This window comes from Oryctolagus cuniculus, chromosome 18 (assembly GCF_051225735.1).
Source record: "Oryctolagus cuniculus isolate XC-2025 breed Fujian yellow rabbit chromosome 18, ASM5122573v1, whole genome shotgun sequence".
NCBI classification, from domain to species: Eukaryota; Metazoa; Chordata; class Mammalia; order Lagomorpha; family Leporidae; genus Oryctolagus; species Oryctolagus cuniculus.
In genome coordinates this window covers 36,737,853-36,757,969 of record NC_142884.1, presented here as the reverse complement: position 1 = coordinate 36,757,969, position 20,117 = coordinate 36,737,853, and positions in this window count along the sequence as shown.

Here is a 20,117-nt window from a genome sequence, read left to right as displayed (position 1 = left end):
CATGTTTTCTCAGGTTTCTGAATCTTTCTTCCTAGAAAACTCGAATGTGTGGAGTGTTTGACTCCAGGTGGAACCAATTAGTGTTTGCCAGCAGAAAACAAAAAGGGTCCTGCTAAAATGCATTCAAAATCTTAAAGTCCATAGAGAATATTCAGAAAATACAAACACACACAGAGGCTGTAGCAAGATCTGGGATTGAGATAGCTACAAATCACCAGATAGTTTTGTTTCCATCCAGGAGTATCTGGACAAATTGTTGTGGATTTCGGGTGAAATTCAACCAAAAATCACCGTGAAAGTGGTTTTGGAGAAAAGCACAATCTACCTGTTCGGCAAATGTATCCAATGTCATGTTTACAAATACAAATATCATGTTTTCTCAGGTTTCTGAAGCTTTCTTCCTAGAAAACTCGAATGTGTGGAGGATTTGACTCCAGGTGGAACCAATAAGCGTTTGCCAGCAGAAAACAAAAAGGGTCCTGCTAAAATGCATTCCAAACCTTAAAGTCCATAGAGAATATCCAGAAAACACAAACACACACAGAGGCTGTAGCAAGATCTGGGATGGAGATAGCTACAAATCACCATATAGTTTTGTTTTCATCCAGGAGTATCTGGACAAATTGTTGTGGATTTCGGGTGAAATTTAACCAAAAATGACCGTGAAAGTGGTTTTGGAGAAAAGCACAATCTTCCTGTTCGGCAAATGTATCCAATGTCATGTTTACAACTACAAATATCATGTTTTCTCAGGTTTCTGAAGCTTTCTTCCTAGAAAACTCGAATGTGTGGAGTATTTGACTCCAGGTGGAACCAATTAGCGTTTGCCAGCAGAAAACAAAAAGGGTCCTGCTAAAATGCATTCCAAACCTTAAAGTCCATAGAGAATATCCAGAAAACACAAACACACACAGAGGCTGTAGCAAGATCTGGGATTGAGATAGCTACAAATCACCAGATAGTTTTGTTTTCATCCAGGAGTATCTGGACAACTTGTTGTGCATTTCGGGTGAAATTTAACCAAAAATCACCGTGAAAGTGGTTTTGGAGAAAAGCACAATCTTCCTGTTCGGCAAATGTATCCAATGTCATGTTTACAACTACAAATATCATGTTTTCTCAGGTTTCTGAAGCTTTCTTCCTAGAAAACTCGAATGTGTGGAGGATTTGACTGCAGGTGGAACCAATTAGCGTTTGCCAGCAGAAAACAAAAAGGGTCCTGCTAAAATGCATTCCAAACCTTAAAGTCCATAGAGAATATCCAGAAAACACAAACACACACAGAGGCTGTAGCAAGATCTGGGACTGAGATAGCTACAAATCACCAGATAGTTTTGTTTTCATCCAGGAGTATCTGGACAAATTGTTGTGGATTTCGGGTGAAATTTAACCAAAAATCACCGTGAAAGTGGTTTTGGAGAAAAGCACAATCTTCCTGTTCGGCAAATGTATCCAATGTCATGTTTACAACTACAAATATCATGTTTTCTCAGGTTTCTGAAGCTTTCTTCCTAGAAAACTCGAATGTGTGGAGGATTTGACTGCAGGTGGAACCAATTAGCGTTTGCCAGCAGAAAACAAAAAGGGTCCTGCTAAAATGCATTCCAAACCTTAAAGTCCATAGAGAATATCCAGAAAACACAAACACACACAGAGGCTGTAGCAAGATCTGGGACTGAGATAGCTACAAATCACCAGATAGTTTTGTTTTCATCCAGGAGTATCTGGACAAATTGTTGTGGATTTCGGGTGAAATTTAACCAAAAATGACCGTGAAAGTGGTTTTGGAGAAAAGCACAATCTTCCTGTTCGGCAAATGTATCCAATGTCATGTTTACAACTACAAATATCATGTTTTCTCAGGTTTCTGAAGCTTTCTTCCTAGAAAACTCGAATGTGTGGAGTATTTGACTCCAGGTGGAACCAATTAGCGTTTGCCAGCAGAAAACAAAAGGGGTCCTGCTAAAATGCATTCCAAACCTTAAAGTCCATAGAGAATATCCAGAAAACACAAACACACACAGAGGCTGTAGCAAGATCTGGGATTGAGATAGCTACAAATCACCAGATAGTTTTGTTTTCATCCAGGAGTATCTGGACAAATTGTTGTAGTTTTGGAGTGAAATTTCACGAAAAAAATCACCGTGAAAGTGGTTTTGGAGAAAAGCACAATCTTCCTGTTCGGCAAATGTATCCAATGTCTTGTTTACAGAAAGAAACATCATGTTTTCTCAGGTTTCTGGAGCTTTCTTCCAAGAAAACTCGAATGTGTGGAGTATTTGACTCCAGGTGGAACCACTTAGCGTTTGCCAGCAGAAAACAAAAGGGGTCCTGCTAAAATGCATTCCAAACCTTAAAGTCCATAGAGAATATCCAGAAAGCACAAACACACACAGAGGCTGTAGCAAGATCTGGGATTGAGATAGCTACAAACCACCAGATAGTTTTCTTTTCATCCAGGAGTATCTGGACAAATTGTTGTAGTTTTGAAGTGAAATTTAACCAAAAATCACCGTGAAAGTGGTTTTGGAGAAAAGCACAATCTTCCTGTCCGGCAAATGTATCCAATGTCATGTTTACAACTACAAATATCATGTTTTCTCAGGTTTCTAGAGCTTTCTTCCTAGAAAACTCGAATGTGTGGAGGATTTGACTGCAGGTGGAACCAATTAGCGTTTGCCAGCAGAAAACAAAAAGGGTCCTGCTAAAATGCATTCCAAACCTTAAAGTCCATAGAGAATATCCAGAAAACACAAACACACACAGAGGCTGTAGCAAGATCTGGGATTGAGATAGCTACAAATCACCATATAGTTTTGTTTTCATCCAGGAGTATCTGGAGAAATTGTTGTGGATTTCGGGTGAAATTTAACCAAAAATCACCGTGAAAGTGGTTTTGGAGAAAAGCACAATCTTCCTGTTCGGCAAATGTATCCAATGTCATGTTTACAACTACAAATATCATGTTTTCTCAGGTTTCTGAAGCTTTCTTCCTAGAAAACTCGAATGTGTGGAGTATTTGACTCCAGGTGGAACCAATTAGCGTTTGCCAGCAGAAAACAAAAAGGGTCCTGCTAAAATGCATTCAAAACCTTAAAGTCCATAGAGAATATCCAGAAAACACAAACACACACAGAGGCTGTAGCAAGATCTGGGATTGAGATAGCTACAAATCACCAGATATTTTTGTTTTCATCCAGGAGTATCTGGACAAATTGTTGTAGTTTTGAAGTGAAATTTAACCAAAAATCACCGTGAAAGTGGTTTTGGAGAAAAGCACAATCTTCCTGTTCGGCAAATGCATCCAATGTCATGTTTACAACTACAAATATCATGTTTTCTCAGGTTTCTGAATCTTTCTTCCTAGAAAACTCGAATGTGTGGAGTGTTTGACTCCAGGTGGAACCAATTAGTGTTTGCCAGCAGAAAACAAAAAGGGTCCTGCTAAAATGCATTCAAAATCTTAAAGTCCATAGAGAATATTCAGAAAATACAAACACACACAGAGGCTGTAGCAAGATCTGGGATTGAGATAGCTACAAATCACCAGATAGTTTTGTTTCCATCCAGGAGTATCTGGACAAATTGTTGTGGATTTCGGGTGAAATTCAACCAAAAATCACCGTGAAAGTGGTTTTGGAGAAAAGCACAATCTACCTGTTCGGCAAATGTATCCAATGTCATGTTTACAAATACAAATATCATGTTTTCTCAGGTTTCTGAAGCTTTCTTCCTAGAAAACTCGAATGTGTGGAGGATTTGACTCCAGGTGGAACCAATAAGCGTTTGCCAGCAGAAAACAAAAAGGGTCCTGCTAAAATGCATTCCAAACCTTAAAGTCCATAGAGAATATCCAGAAAACACAAACACACACAGAGGCTGTAGCAAGATCTGGGATGGAGATAGCTACAAATCACCATATAGTTTTGTTTTCATCCAGGAGTATCTGGACAAATTGTTGTGGATTTCGGGTGAAATTTAACCAAAAATGACCGTGAAAGTGGTTTTGGAGAAAAGCACAATCTTCCTGTTCGGCAAATGTATCCAATGTCATGTTTACAACTACAAATATCATGTTTTCTCAGGTTTCTGAAGCTTTCTTCCTAGAAAACTCGAATGTGTGGAGTATTTGACTCCAGGTGGAACCAATTAGCGTTTGCCAGCAGAAAACAAAAAGGGTCCTGCTAAAATGCATTCCAAACCTTAAAGTCCATAGAGAATATCCAGAAAACACAAACACACACAGAGGCTGTAGCAAGATCTGGGATTGAGATAGCTACAAATCACCAGATAGTTTTGTTTTCATCCAGGAGTATCTGGACAACTTGTTGTGCATTTCGGGTGAAATTTAACCAAAAATCACCGTGAAAGTGGTTTTGGAGAAAAGCACAATCTTCCTGTTCGGCAAATGTATCCAATGTCATGTTTACAACTACAAATATCATGTTTTCTCAGGTTTCTGAAGCTTTCTTCCTAGAAAACTCGAATGTGTGGAGGATTTGACTGCAGGTGGAACCAATTAGCGTTTGCCAGCAGAAAACAAAAAGGGTCCTGCTAAAATGCATTCCAAACCTTAAAGTCCATAGAGAATATCCAGAAAACACAAACACACACAGAGGCTGTAGCAAGATCTGGGACTGAGATAGCTACAAATCACCAGATAGTTTTGTTTTCATCCAGGAGTATCTGGACAAATTGTTGTGGATTTCGGGTGAAATTTAACCAAAAATCACCGTGAAAGTGGTTTTGGAGAAAAGCACAATCTTCCTGTTCGGCAAATGTATCCAATGTCATGTTTACAACTACAAATATCATGTTTTCTCAGGTTTCTGAAGCTTTCTTCCTAGAAAACTCGAATGTGTGGAGGATTTGACTGCAGGTGGAACCAATTAGCGTTTGCCAGCAGAAAACAAAAAGGGTCCTGCTAAAATGCATTCCAAACCTTAAAGTCCATAGAGAATATCCAGAAAACACAAACACACACAGAGGCTGTAGCAAGATCTGGGACTGAGATAGCTACAAATCACCAGATAGTTTTGTTTTCATCCAGGAGTATCTGGACAAATTGTTGTGGATTTCGGGTGAAATTTAACCAAAAATGACCGTGAAAGTGGTTTTGGAGAAAAGCACAATCTTCCTGTTCGGCAAATGTATCCAATGTCATGTTTACAACTACAAATATCATGTTTTCTCAGGTTTCTGAAGCTTTCTTCCTAGAAAACTCGAATGTGTGGAGTATTTGACTCCAGGTGGAACCAATTAGCGTTTGCCAGCAGAAAACAAAAAGGGTCCTGCTAAAATGCATTCCAAACCTTAAAGTCCATAGAGAATATCCAGAAAACACAAACACACACAGAGGCTGTAGCAAGATCTGGGATTGAGATAGCTACAAATCACCAGATAGTTTTGTTTTCATCCAGGAGTATCTGGACAAATTGTTGTAGTTTTGGAGTGAAATTTCACGAAAAAAATCACCGTGAAAGTGGTTTTGGAGAAAAGCACAATCTTCCTGTTCGGCAAATGTATCCAATGTCTTGTTTACAGAAAGAAACATCATGTTTTCTCAGGTTTCTGGAGCTTTCTTCCAAGAAAACTCGAATGTGTGGAGTATTTGACTCCAGGTGGAACCAATTAGCGTTTGCCAGCAGAAAAAAAAAGGGGTCCTGCTAAAATGCATTCCAAACCTTAAAGTCCATAGAGAATATCCAGAAAGCACAAACACACACAGAGGCTGTAGCAAGATCTGGGATTGAGATAGCTACAAACCACCAGATAGTTTTCTTTTCATCCAGGAGTATCTGGACAAATTGTTGTAGTTTTGAAGTGAAATTTAACCAAAAATCACCGTGAAAGTGGTTTTGGAGAAAAGCACAATCTTCCTGTTCGGCAAATGTATCCAATGTCATGTTTACAACTACAAATATCATGTTTTCTCAGGTTTCTAGAGCTTTCTTCCTAGAAAACTCGAATGTGTGGAGGATTTGACTGCAGGTGGAACCAATTAGCGTTTGCCAGCAGAAAACAAAAAGGGTCCTGCTAAAATGCATTCCAAACCTTAAAGTCCATAGAGAATATCCAGAAAACACAAACACACACAGAGGCTGTAGCAAGATCTGGGATTGAGATAGCTACAAATCACCATATAGTTTTGTTTTCATCCAGGAGTATCTGGACAAATTGTTGTGGATTTCGGGTGAAATTTAACCAAAAATGACCGTGAAAGTGGTTTTGGAGAAAAGCACAATCTTCCTGTTCGGCAAATGTATCCAATGTCATGTTTACAACTACAAATATCATGTTTTCTCAGGTTTCTGAAGCTTTCTTCCTAGAAAACTCGAATGTGTGGAGTATTTGACTCCAGGTGGAACCAATTAGCGTTTGCCAGCAGAAAACAAAAAGGGTCCTGCTAAAATGCATTCAAAACCTTAAAGTCCATAGAGAATATTCAGAAAACACAAACACACACAGAGGCTGTAGCAAGATCTGGGATTGAGATAGCTACAAATCACCAGATATTTTTGTTTTCATCCAGGAGTATCTGGACAAATTGTTGTAGTTTTGAAGTGAAATTTAACCAAAAATCACCGTGAAAGTGGTTTTGGAGAAAAGCACAATCTTCCTGTTCGGCAAATGCATCCAATGTCATGTTTACAACTACAAATATCATGTTTTCTCAGGTTTCTGAATCTTTCTTCCTAGAAAACTCGAATGTGTGGAGTGTTTGACTCCAGGTGGAACCAATTAGTGTTTGCCAGCAGAAAACAAAAAGGGTCCTGCTAAAATGCATTCAAAATCTTAAAGTCCATAGAGAATATTCAGAAAATACAAACACACACAGAGGCTGTAGCAAGATCTGGGATTGAGATAGCTACAAATCACCAGATAGTTTTGTTTCCATCCAGGAGTATCTGGACAAATTGTTGTGGATTTCGGGTGAAATTCAACCAAAAATCACCGTGAAAGTGGTTTTGGAGAAAAGCACAATCTACCTGTTCGGCAAATGTATCCAATGTCATGTTTACAAATACAAATATCATGTTTTCTCAGGTTTCTGAAGCTTTCTTCCTAGAAAACTCGAATGTGTGGAGGATTTGACTCCAGGTGGAACCAATAAGCGTTTGCCAGCAGAAAACAAAAAGGGTCCTGCTAAAAAGCATTCCAAACCTTAAAGTCCATAGAGAATATCCAGAAAACACAAACACACACAGAGGCTGTAGCAAGATCTGGGATGGAGATAGCTACAAATCACCATATAGTTTTGTTTTCATCCAGGAGTATCTGGACAAATTGTTGTGGATTTCGGGTGAAATTTAACCAAAAATGACCGTGAAAGTGGTTTTGGAGAAAAGCACAATCTTCCTGTTCGGCAAATGTATCCAATGTCATGTTTACAAATACAAATATCATGTTTTCTCAGGTTTCTGAAGCTTTCTTCCTAGAAAACTCGAATGTGTGGAGTAATTGACTCCAGGTGGAACCAATTAGCATTTGCCAGCAGAAAACAAAAAGGGTCCTGCTAAAATGCATTCAAAACCTTAAAGTCCATAGAGAATATCCAGAAAACACAAACACACACAGAGGCTGTAGCAAGATCTGGGATTGAGATAGCTACAAATCACCAGATAGTTTTGTTTTCATCCAGGAGTATCTGGACAAATTGTTGTAGTTTTGAAGTGAAATTTAACCAAAAATGACCGTGAAAGTGGTTTTGGAGAAAAGCACAATCTTCCTGTTCGGCAAATGCATCCAATGTCATGTTTACAACTACAAATATCATGTTTTCTCAGGTTTCTGAATCTTTCTTCCTAGAAAACTCGAATGTGTGGAGTGTTTGACTCCAGGTGGAACCAATTAGTGTTTGCCAGCAGAAAACAAAAAGGGTCCTGCTAAAATGCATTCAAAATCTTAAAGTCCATAGAGAATATTCAGAAAATACAAACACACACAGAGGCTGTAGCAAGATCTGGGATTGAGATAGCTACAAATCACCAGATAGTTTTGTTTCCATCCAGGAGTATCTGGACAAATTGTTGTAGTTTTGAAGTGAAATTTAACCAAAAAATGACCGTGAAAGTGGTTTTGGAGAAAAGCACAATCTTCCTGTTCGGTAAATGTATCCAATGTCATGTTTACAACTACAAATATCATGTTTTCTCAGGTTTCTGAAGCTTTCTTCCTAGAAAACTCGAATGTGTGGAGTATTTGACTCCAGGTGGAACCAATTAGCGTTTGCCAGCAGAAAACAAAAAGGGTCCTGCTCAAATGCATTCAAAACCTTAAAGTCCATAGAGAATATCCAGAAAACACAAACACACACAGAGGCTGTAGCAAGATCTGGGATTGAGATAGCTACAAATCACCAGATAGTTTTGTTTTCATCCAGGAGTATCTGGACAAATTGTTGTAGTTTTGGAGTTTAATTTCACGAAAAAAATCACCGTGAAAGTGGTTTTGGAGAAAAGCACAATCTTCCTGTTCGGCAAATGTATCCAATGTCATGTTTACAGAAAGAAACATCATGTTTTCTCAGGTTTCGGGAGCTTTCTTCCAAGAAAACTCGAATGTGTGGAGTATTTGACTCCAGGTGGAACCAATTAGCGTTTGCCAGTAGAAAAAAAAAGGGGTCCTGCTAAAATGCATTCAAAACCTTAAAGTCCATAGAGAATATCCAGAAAACACAAACACACACAGAGGCTGTAGCAAGATCTGGGATTGAGATAGCTACAAATCACCAGATAGTTTTGTTTTCATCCAGGAGTATCTGGACAAATTGTTGTAGTTTTGAAGTGAAATTTAAGCAAGAATCACCGTGAAAGTGGTTTTGGAGAAAAGCACAATCTTCCTGTTCGGCAAATGTATCCAATGTCATGTTTAGAACTACAAATATCATGTTTTCTCAGGTTTCTAGAGCTTTCTTCCTAGAAAACTCGAATGTGTGGAGGATTTGACTCCAGGTGGAACCAATTAGCGTTTGCCAGCAGAAAACAAAAAGGGTCCTGCTAAAATGCATTCAAAACCTTAAAGTCCATAGAGAATATCCAGAAAACACAAACACACACAGAGGCTGTAGCAAGATCTGGGATTGAGATAGCTACAAATCACCAGATAGTTTTGTTTTCATCCAGGAGTATCTGGACAAATTGTTGTGGATTTCGGGTGAAATTTAACCAAAAATGACCGTGAAAGTGGTTTTGGAGAAAAGCACAATCTTCCTGTACGGCAAATGTATCCAATGTCATGTTTACAACTACAAATATCATGTTTTCTCAGGTTTCTGAAGCTTTCTTCCTAGAAAACTCGAATGTGTGGAGTATTTGACTCCAGGTGGAACCAATTAGCGTTTGTCAGCAGAAAACAAAAAGGGTCCTGCTAAAATGCATTCAAAACCTTAAAGTCCATAGAGAATATCCAGAAAACACAAACACACACAGAGGCTGTAGCAAGATCTGGGATTGAGATAGCTACAAATCACCAGATAGTTTTGTTTTCATCCAGGAGTATCTGGACAAATTGTTGTAGTTTTGGAGTTTAATTTCACGAAAAAAATCACCGTGAAAGTGGTTTTGGAGAAAAGCACAATCTTCCTGTTCGGCAAATGTATCCAATGTCATGTTTACAGAAAGAAACATCATGTTTTCTGAGGTTTCGGGAGCTTTCTTCCAAGAAAACTCGAATGTGTGGAGGATTTGACTCCAGGTGGAACCAATTAGCGTTTGCCAGTAGAAAAAAAAAGGGGTCCTGCTAAAATGCATTCAAAACCTTAAAGTCCATAGAGAATATCCAGAAAACACAAACACACACAGAGGCTGTAGCAAGATCTGGGATTGAGATAGCTACAAATCACCAGATAGTTTTGTTTTCATCCAGGAGTATCTGGACAAATTGTTGTAGTTTTGAAGTGAAATTTAAGCAAGAATCACCGTGAAAGTGGTTTTGGAGAAAAGCACAATCTTCCTGTTCGGCAAATGTATCCAATGTCATGTTTAGAACTACAAATATCATGTTTTCTCAGGTTTCTAGAGCTTTCTTCCAAGAAAACTCGAATGTGTGGAGGATTTGACTCCAGGTGGAACCAATTAGCGTTTGCCAGCAGAAAACAAAACGGGTCCTGCTAAAATGCATTCAAAACCTTAAAGTCCATAGAGAATATCCAGAAAACACAAACACACACAGAGGCTGTAGCAAGATCTGGGATTGAGATAGCTACAAATCACCAGATAGTTTTGTTTTCATCCAGGAGTATCTGGACAAATTGTTGTGGATTTCGGGTGAAATTTAACCAAAAATGACCGTGAAAGTGGTTTTGGAGAAAAGCACAATCTTCCTGTTCGGCAAATGTATCCAATGTCATGTTTACAACTACAAATATCATGTTTTCTCAGGTTTCTGAATCTTTCTTCCTAGAAAACTCGAATGTGTGGATGATTTGACTCCAGGTGGAACCAATTAGCGTTTGCCAGCAGAAACAAAAATGGTCCTGCTCAAATGCATTCAAAACGGTAAAGTCCTTAGAGAATGTAGAGAAAACACAAACACACACAGAGGCTGTAGCAAGATCTGGGATTGAGATAGCTACAAATCACCAGATAGTTTTGTTTTCATCCAAGAGTATCTGGACAAATTGTTGTAGTTTTGAAGTGAAATTTAACCAAAAAATCACAGTGAAAGTGGTTTTGGAGAAAAGCACAATCTTCCTGTTCGGCAAATGTATCCAATGTCATGTTTACAAATACAAATACCATGTTTTCTCAGGTTTCTGAAGCTTTCTTCCTAGAAAACTCGAATGTGTGGAGTATTTGTCTCCAGGTGGAACCAATTAGCCTTTGCTAGCAGAAAAAAAAAAGGTTCCTGCTAAAATGCATTCAAAACCTTAATGTCCAGAGAATATCCAGAAAACACAAACACACACAGAGGCTATAGCAAGATCTAGAATTGAGATAGCTACAAATCACCAGATAGTTTTGTTTTCATCCAGGAGTATCTGGACAAATTGTTGTGGATTTCGGGTGAAATTTAACCAAAAATGACCGTGAAAGTGGTTTTGGAGAAAAGCACAATCTTCCTGTTGGGCAAATGTATCCAATGTCATGTTTACAACTACAAATATCATGTTTTCTCAGGTTTCTGAATCTTTCTTCCTAGAAAACTCGAATGTGTGGAGTATTTGACTCCAGGTGGAACCAATTAGCGTTTGCCAGCAGAAAACAAAAACGGTCCTGCTCAAATGCATTCAAAACGGTAAAGTCCTTAGAGAATGTAGAGAAAACACAAACACACACAGAGGCTGTAGCAAGATCTGGGATTGAGATAGCTACAAATCACCAGATAGTTTTGTTTTCATCCAAGAGTATCTGGACAAATTGTTGTAGTTTTGAAGTGAAATTTAACCAAAAAATCACAGTGAAAGTGGTTTTGGAGAAAACCACAATCTTCCTGTTCTGCAAATGTATCCAATGTCATGTTTACAAATACAAATACCATGTTTTCTCAGGTTTCTGAAGCTTTCTTCCTAGAAAACTCGAATGTGTGGAGTATTTGACTCCAGGTGGAACCAATTAGCCTTTGCTAGCAGAAAAAAAAAGGTTCCTGCTAAAATGCATTCATAACCTTAATGTCCAGAGAATATCCAGAAAACAAAAACACACACAGATGCTATAGCAAGATCTAGAATTGAGATAGCTACAAATCACCAGATAGTTTTGTTTTCATCCAGGAGTATCTGGACAAATTGTAGTTTTGAAGTGAAATTTAACCAAAAATCACCGTGAAAGTGGATTTGCAGAAAAGCACAATCTTTCAGTTCAGTAAATAAATCCAATGTCATGTTTACAAATACAAATATCATGTTTTCGCAGGTTTCTGGAGCTTACTTCCTAAAAATTCGAATGTGTGGAGTGTTTGACTCCAGGTGGAACCAATTAGCGTTTGCCAGCTAAAAACAAAAAGGGTCCTGCTAAAATGCATTCAAAACCATAAAGTCCATAGAGAATATCCAGAAAACACAAACACACACAGAGGCTGTAGCAAGATCTGGGATTGAGATAGCTGCAAATCACCAGATAGTTTTCTTTTCATTCAGGAGTATCTGGACAAATTTTTGTGGATTTCGGGTGAAATTTAACCAAAAATGACCGTGAAAGTGGTTTTGGAGAAAAGCACAATCTTCCTGTTCGGCAAATGTATCCAATGTCATGTTTACAAATACAAATATCATGTTTTCTCAGGTTTCTGGAGATTTCTTCCTAGAAAACTCGAATGTGTGGAGTATTTGACTCCAGGTGGAACCAATAAGCGTTTGCCAGCAGAAATCAAAAAGGGTCCTGCTAAAATGCATTCAAAACCTTAAAGTCCACAGAAAATATCCAGTAAACACAAACACACACAGAGGCTGTAGCAAGATCTGGGATTGAGATAGCTACAAATCACCAGATAGTTTTGTTTTCATCCAGGAGTATCTGGACAAATTGTAGTTTTCAAGTGAAATTTAACCAAAAATCACCGTGAAAGTGGTTTTGGAGAAAAGCACAATCTTTCTGTTCAGCAAATGAATTTAATGTCATGTTTACAAATACAAATATCATGTTTTCTCAGGTTTCTGGAGCTTTCTTCCTAGAAAACTCGAATGTGTGGAGTATTTGACTCCAGGTGGAACCAATTAGCGTTTGCCAGCAGAAAACAAAAACGGTCTTGCTAAAATGCATTCCAAAACTTAAAGTCCATAGAGAATATCCAGAAAACACAAACACACACAGAGGCTGTAGCAAGATCTGGGATTGAGATAGCTACAAATCACCAGATAGTGTTGTTTTCATCCATGAGTATCTGGACAAATTGTTGTGGATTTCGGGTGAAATTTAACCAAAAATCACCGTGAAAGTGGTTTTGGAGAAAAGCACAAGCTTCCTGTACGGCAAATGCATCCAATGTCATGTTTACAGAAAGAAATGTCATGTTTTCTCAGGTTTCTGAAGCTTTCTTCCTGGAAAATTCGAATGTGTGGAGTAATTGACTCCAGGTGGAACCAATGAGCATTTGCCAGCAGAAAACAAAAAGGGTCCTGCTAAAATGCATTCAAAACCATAAAGTCCATAGAGAATATCCAGAAAACACAAACACGCACAGAGGCTGTAGCAAGATCTGGGATTGAGATAGCTACAAATCACCAGATAGTTTTGTTTTCATCCAGGAGTATCTGGACAAATTGTTGTAGTTTTGAATTGAAATTTAACCAAAAATGTCCGTGAAAGTGGTTTTGGAGAAAAGCACAATCTTTCTGTTCAGTAAATGAATCCAATGTCATGTTTATAAATACAAATATCATGTTTTCTAAGGTTTCTGGGGATTTCTTCCTAGAAAACTCGAATGTGTGGAGTATTTGACTCCAGGTGGAACCAATTAGCATTTGCCAGCAGAAAACAAAAAGGGTCCTGCTAAAATGCATTCAGAACGGTAAAGTCCTTAGAGAATGTAGAGAAAATACAAACACACACAGAGGCTGTAGCAAGATCTGGGATTGAGATAGCTACAAATCACCAGATAGTTTTGTTTTCATCCAGGAGTATCTGGACAAATTGTTGTAGTTTTGAAGTGAAATTTAACCAAAAAATGACCGTGAAATTGGTTTTGGAGAAAAGTACAATCTTCCTGTTTGGGAAATGTATCCAATGTCATGTTCACAGAAAAAAATATCATGTTTTCTCAGGTTTCTGCAGCTTTCTTCCTAGAAAACTCGAATGTGTGGAGTGTTTGACTCCAGGTGGAACCAATTAGCTTTTGCCAGCAGAAAACAAAAAGGGTCCTGCTAAAATGCATTCAAAACCTTAAAGTCCATAGAGAATATCCAGAAAACACAAACACACACAGAGGCTGTAGCAAGATCTGGGATTGAGATAGCTACAAATCACCAGATAGTTTTGTTTTCATCCAGGAGTATCTGGACAAATTGTTGTGGATTTCGGGTGAAATTTAACCAAAAATCACCGTGAAAGTGGTTTTGGAGAAAAGCACAATCTTTCTGTTCGGCAAATGCATCCAATGTCATGTTTACAGAAACAAATATCATGTTTTCTCAGGTTTCTGAAGCTTTCTTCCTAGAAAACTCGAATGTGTGGAGTATTTGACTCCAGGTGGAACCAATTAGCCTTTGCTAGCAGAAAAAAAAAAGGTTCCTGCTAAAATGCATTCAAAACCATAAAGTCCATAGAGAATATCCAGAAAACACAAACACACACAGAGGCTGTAGCAAGATCTGGGATTGAGATAGCTGCAAATCACCAGATAGTTTTCTTTTCATCCAGGAGTATCTGGACAAATTGTTGTGGATTTCGGGTGAAATTTAACCAAAAATCACCGTGAAATTGGTTTTGGAGAAAAGCACAATCTTCCTGTTCGGCAAATGTATCCAATGTCATGTTTACAAATACAAATATCATGTTTTCTCAGGGTTCTGGAGCTTTCTTCCTAGAAAACTCGAATGTGTGGAGGATTTGACTCCAGGTGGAACCAATTAGCGTTTGCCAGCAGAAAACAAAAACGGTCTTGCTAAAATGCATTCAAAACCATCAAGTCCATAGAGAATATCCAGAAAACACAAACACACACAGAGTCTGTAGCAAGATCTGGGATTGAGATAGCTACACATCACCAGAGTTTTGTTTTCATCCAGGAGTATCTAGACAAATTGTTGTGGATTTCGGGTGAAATTTAACCAAAAATCACCATGAAAGTGGTTTTGGAGAAAAGCACAAGCTTCCTGTTCAGCAAATGCATCCAATGTCATGTTTACAGAAAGAATTGTCATGTTTTCTTAGGTTTCTGAAGCTTTCTTCCTGGAAAATTCGAATGTGTGGAGTATTTGACTCCAGGTGGAACCAATGAGCATTTGCCAGCAGAAAACAAAAAGGGTCCTGCTAAAATGCACTCAAAACCTTAAAGTCCATAGAGAATATCCAGAAAACACAAACACACACAGAGGCTGTAGCAAGATCTGGGATTGAGATAGCTACAAATCACCAGAGAGTTTTGTTTTCATCCAGGAGTATCTGGACAAATTGTTGTGGATTTCGGGTGAAATTTAACCAAAAATCACCGTGAAAGTGGTTTTGGAGAAAAGCACAAGCTTCCTGTTCAGCAAATGCATCCAATGTCATGTTTACAGAAAGAAATATCATGTTTTCTCAGGTTTCTGAAGCTTTCTTCCTAGAAAACTCGAATGTGTGGAGTATTTGACTCCAGGTGGAACCAATAAGCGTTTGCCAGGAGAAAACAAAAAGGGTCCTGCTAAAATGCATTCAAAACCTTAAAATCCACAGAGAATATCCAGTAAACACAAACACACACAGAGGCTGTAGCACGATCTGGGTTTGAGATAGCTACAAATTACCAGATAGTTTTTTTTCATCCAGGAGTATCTGGACAAATTGTAGTTTTGAAGTGAAATTTAACCAAAAATCACCGTGAAAGTCGTTTTGGAGAAAAGCACAATCTTTCTGTTCAGCAAATGAATTTAATGTCATGTTTACAAATACAAATATCATGTTTTCTCAGGTTTCTAGAGCTTTCTTCCTAGAAAACTCGAATGTGTGGAGTATTTGACTCCAGGTGGAACCAATTAGCGTTTGCCAGCAGAAAACAAAAAGGGTCTTGCTAAAATGCATTCCAAAACTTAAAGTCCATAGAGAATATCCAGAAAACACAAACACACACAGAGGCTGTAGCAAGATCTGGGATTGAGATAGCTACAAATCACCAGATAGTTTTGTTTTCATCCATGAGTATCTGGACAAATTGTTGTGGATTTCGGGTGAAATTTAACCAAAAATCACCGTGAAAGTGGTTTTGCAGAAAAGCACAAGCTTCCTGTTCATCAAATGCATCCAATGTCATGTTTACAGAAAGAAATGTCATGTTTTCTCAGGTTTCTGAAGCTTTCTTCCTGGAAAATTCGAATGTGTGGAGGATTTGACTCCAGGTGGAACCAATTAGCATTTGCCAGCAGAAAACAAAAAGAGTCCTGCTAAAATGCACTCAAAACCTTAAAGTCCATAGAGAATATCCAGAAAACACAAACACACACAGAGGCTGTAGCAAGATCTGGGATTGAGATAGCTACAAATCACCAGATAGTTTTGTTTTCATCCAGGAGTATCTGGACAAATTGTTGTGGATTTCGGGTGAAATTTGACCAAAAATCACCGTGAAAGTGGTTTTGGAGAAAAGCACAATCTTCCTGTTCGGCAAATGTATCCAATGTCATGTTTACAGAAAGAAATATCATGTTTTCTCAGGTTTCTGAAGCTTTCTTCCTAGAAAACTCGAATGTGTGGAGTGTTTGCCTCCAGGTGGAACCAATTAGCGTTTGCCAGCAGAAAACAAAAAGAGTCCTGCTAAAATGCATTCCAAACCTTAAAGTCCATAGAGAATATCCAGAAAACACAAACACACACAGAGGCTGTAGCAAGATCTGGGATTGAGATAGCTACAAATCACCAGATAGTTTTGTTTTCATCCAGGAGTATCTGGACAAATTGTTGTGGATTTCGGGTGAAATTTAACCAAAAATCACTGTGAAAGTGGTTTTGGAGAAAAGCACAATCTTCCTGTTCGGCAAATGTATCCAATGTCATGTTTACAGAAAGAAATATCATGTTTTCTCAGGTTTCTGAAGCTTTATTCCTAGAAAACTCGAATGTGTGGAGTATTTGACTCCAGGTGGAACCAATTAGCATTTGCCAGCAGAAAACAAAAGGGGTCCTGCTAAAATGCATTCAAAACCTTAAAGTCCATAGAGCATATCCAGAAAACACAAACACACACAGAGGCTGTAGCAAGATCTGGGATTGAGATAGCTACAAATCACCAGATAGTTTTGCTTTCATCCAGGAGTATCTGGACAAATTGTTGTGGTTTTGAAGTGAAATTTAACCAAAAAATGACCGTGAAAGTGGTTTTGGAGAAAAACACAATCTTCCTGTTCGGCAAATGTATCCAATGTCATGTTTACAGAAAGAAATATCATGTTTTCTCTGGTTTCTGAAGCTTTCTTCCTAGAAACCTCGAATGTGTGGAGTGTTTGACTTAGGTGGAACCAATTAGCGTTTGCCAGCAGAAAACAAAAAGGGTCCTGCTAAAATGCATTCAAAACCTTAAAGTCCATAGAGAATATCCAGAAAACACAAACACACACAGAGGCTGTAGCAAGATCTGGGATTGAGATAGCTACAAATCACCAGATAGTTTTGTTTTCATCCAGGAGTATCTGGACAAATTGTTGTGGATTTCGGGTGAAATTTAACCAAAAATCACTGTGAAAGTGGTTTTGGAGAAAAGCACAATCTTCCTGTTCGGCAAATGTATCCAATGTCATGTTTACAGAAAGAAATATCATGTTTTCTCAGGTTTCTGAAGCTTTCTTCCTAGAAAACTCGAATGTGTGGAGTGTTTGACTCCAGGTGGAACCAATTAGCATTTGCCAGCAGAAAACAAAAAGCGTCCTGCTAAAATGCACTCAAAACCTTAAAGTCCATAGAGAATATCCAGAAAACACAAACACACACAGAGGCTGTAGCAAGATCTGGGATTGAGATAGCTACAAATCGCCAGATAGTTTTGTTTTCATGCAGCAGTATCTGGACAAATTGTTGTGGATTTCGGGTGAAATTTAAACAAAAATCACCGTGAAAGTGGTTTTGGAGAAAAGCACAATCTTCCTGTTCGGCAAATGTATCCAATGTCATGTTTACAGAAAGAAATATCATGTTTTCTCAGGTTTCTGAAGCTTTCTTCCTAGAAAACTCGAATGTGTGGAGTATTTGACTCCAGGTGGAACCAATTAGCATTTGCCAGCAGAAAACAAAAAGGGTCCTGCTCAAATGCATTCAAAACCTTAAAGTCCATAGAGAATATCCAGAAAACACAAACACACACAGAGGCTGTAGCAAGATCTGGGATTGAGATAGCTACAAATCACCAGATAGTTTTGTTTTCATCCAGGAGTATCTGGACAAATTGTTGTAGTTTTGAATTGAAATTTAACCAAAAATGTCCGTGAAAGTGGTTTTGGAGAAAAGCACAATCTTTCTGTTCAGCAAATGAATCCAATGTCATGTTTATAAATACAAATATCATGTTTTCTAAGGTTTCTGGGGATTTCTTCCTAGAAAACTCGAATGTGTGGAGTATTTGACTCCAGGTGGAACCAATGAGCATTTGCCAGCAGAAAACAAAAAGGGTCCTGCTAAAATGCATTCAGAACGGTAAAGTCCTTAGAGAATGTAGAGAAAATACAAACACACACAGAGGCTGTAGCAAGATCTGGGATTGAGATAGCTACAAATCACCAGATAGTTTTGTTTTCATCCAGGAGTATCTGGACAAATTGTTGTAGTTTTGAAGTGAAATTTAACCAAAAAATGACCGTGAAAGTGGTTTTGGAGAAAAGTACAATCTTCCTGTTTGGGAAATGTATCCAATGTCATGTTCACAGAAAAAAATATCATGTTTTCTCAGGTTTCTGCAGCTTTCTTCCTAGAAAACTCGAATGAGTGGAGGATTTGACTCCAGGTGGAACCAATTAGCGTTTGCCAGCAGAAAACAAAAAGGGTCCTGCTAAAATGCATTCAAAACCTTAAAGTCCATAGAGAATATCCAGAAAACACAAACACACACAGAGGCTGTTGCAAGATCTGGGATTGAGATAGCTACAAATCACCAGATAGTTTTGTTTTCATCCAGGAGTATCTGGACAAATTGTTGTGGATTTCGGGTGAAATTTAACCAAAAATCACCGTGAAAGTGGTTTTGGAGAAAAGCACAATCTTTCTGTTCGGCAAATGCATCCAATGTCATGTTTACAGAAACAAATATCATGTTTTCTCAGGTTTCTGAAGCTTTCTTCCTAGAAAACTCGAATGTGTGGAGTATTTGACTCCAGGTGGAACCAATTAGCCTTTGCTAGCAGAAAAAAAAAAGGTTCCTGCTAAAATGCATTCAAAACCATAAAGTCCATAGAGAATATCCAGAAAACACAAACACACACAGAGGCTGTAGCAAGATCTGGGATTGAGATAGCTGCAAATCACCAGATAGTTTTCTTTTCATCCAGGAGTATCTGGACAAATTGTTGTGGATTTCGGGTGAAATTTAACCAAAAATCACCGTGAAATTGGTTTTGGAGAAAAGCACAATCTTCCTGTTCGGCAAATGTATCCAATGTCATGTTTACAAATACAAATATCATGTTTTCTCAGGGTTCTGGAGCTTTCTTCCTAGAAAACTCGAATGTGTGGAGGATTTGACTCCAGGTGGAACCAATTAGCGTTTGCCAGCAGAAAACAAAAACGGTCTTGCTAAAATGCATTCAAAACCATCAAGTCCATAGAGAATATCCAGAAAACACAAACACACACAGAGTCTGTAGCAAGATCTGGGATTGAGATAGCTACACATCACCAGAGTTTTGTTTTCATCCAGGAGTATCTAGACAAATTGTTGTGGATTTCGGGTGAAATTTAACCAAAAATCACCATGAAAGTGGTTTTGGAGAAAAGCACAAGCTTCCTGTTCAGCAAATGCATCCAATGTCATGTTTACAGAAAGAATTGTCATGTTTTCTTAGGTTTCTGAAGCTTTCTTCCTGGAAAATTCGAATGTGTGGAGTATTTGACTCCAGGTGGAACCAATGAGCATTTGCCAGCAGAAAACAAAAAGGGTCCTGCTAAAATGCATTCCAAACCTTAAAGTCCATAGAGAATATCCAGAAAACACAAACACACACAGAGGCTGTAGCAAGATCTGGGATTGAGATAGCTACAAATCACCAGAGAGTTTTGTTTTCATCCAGGAGTATCTGGACAAATTGTTGTGGATTTCGGGTGAAATTTAACCAAAAATCACCGTGAAAGTGGTTTTGGAGAAAAGCACAAGCTTCCTGTTCAGCAAATGCATCCAATGTCATGTTTACAGAAAGAAATATCATGTTTTCTCAGGTTTCTGAAGCTTTCTTCCTAGAAAACTCGAATGTGTGGAGTATTTGACTCCAGGTGGAACCAATAAGCGTTTGCCAGGAGAAAACAAAAAGGGTCCTGCTAAAATGCATTCAAAACCTTAAAATCCACAGA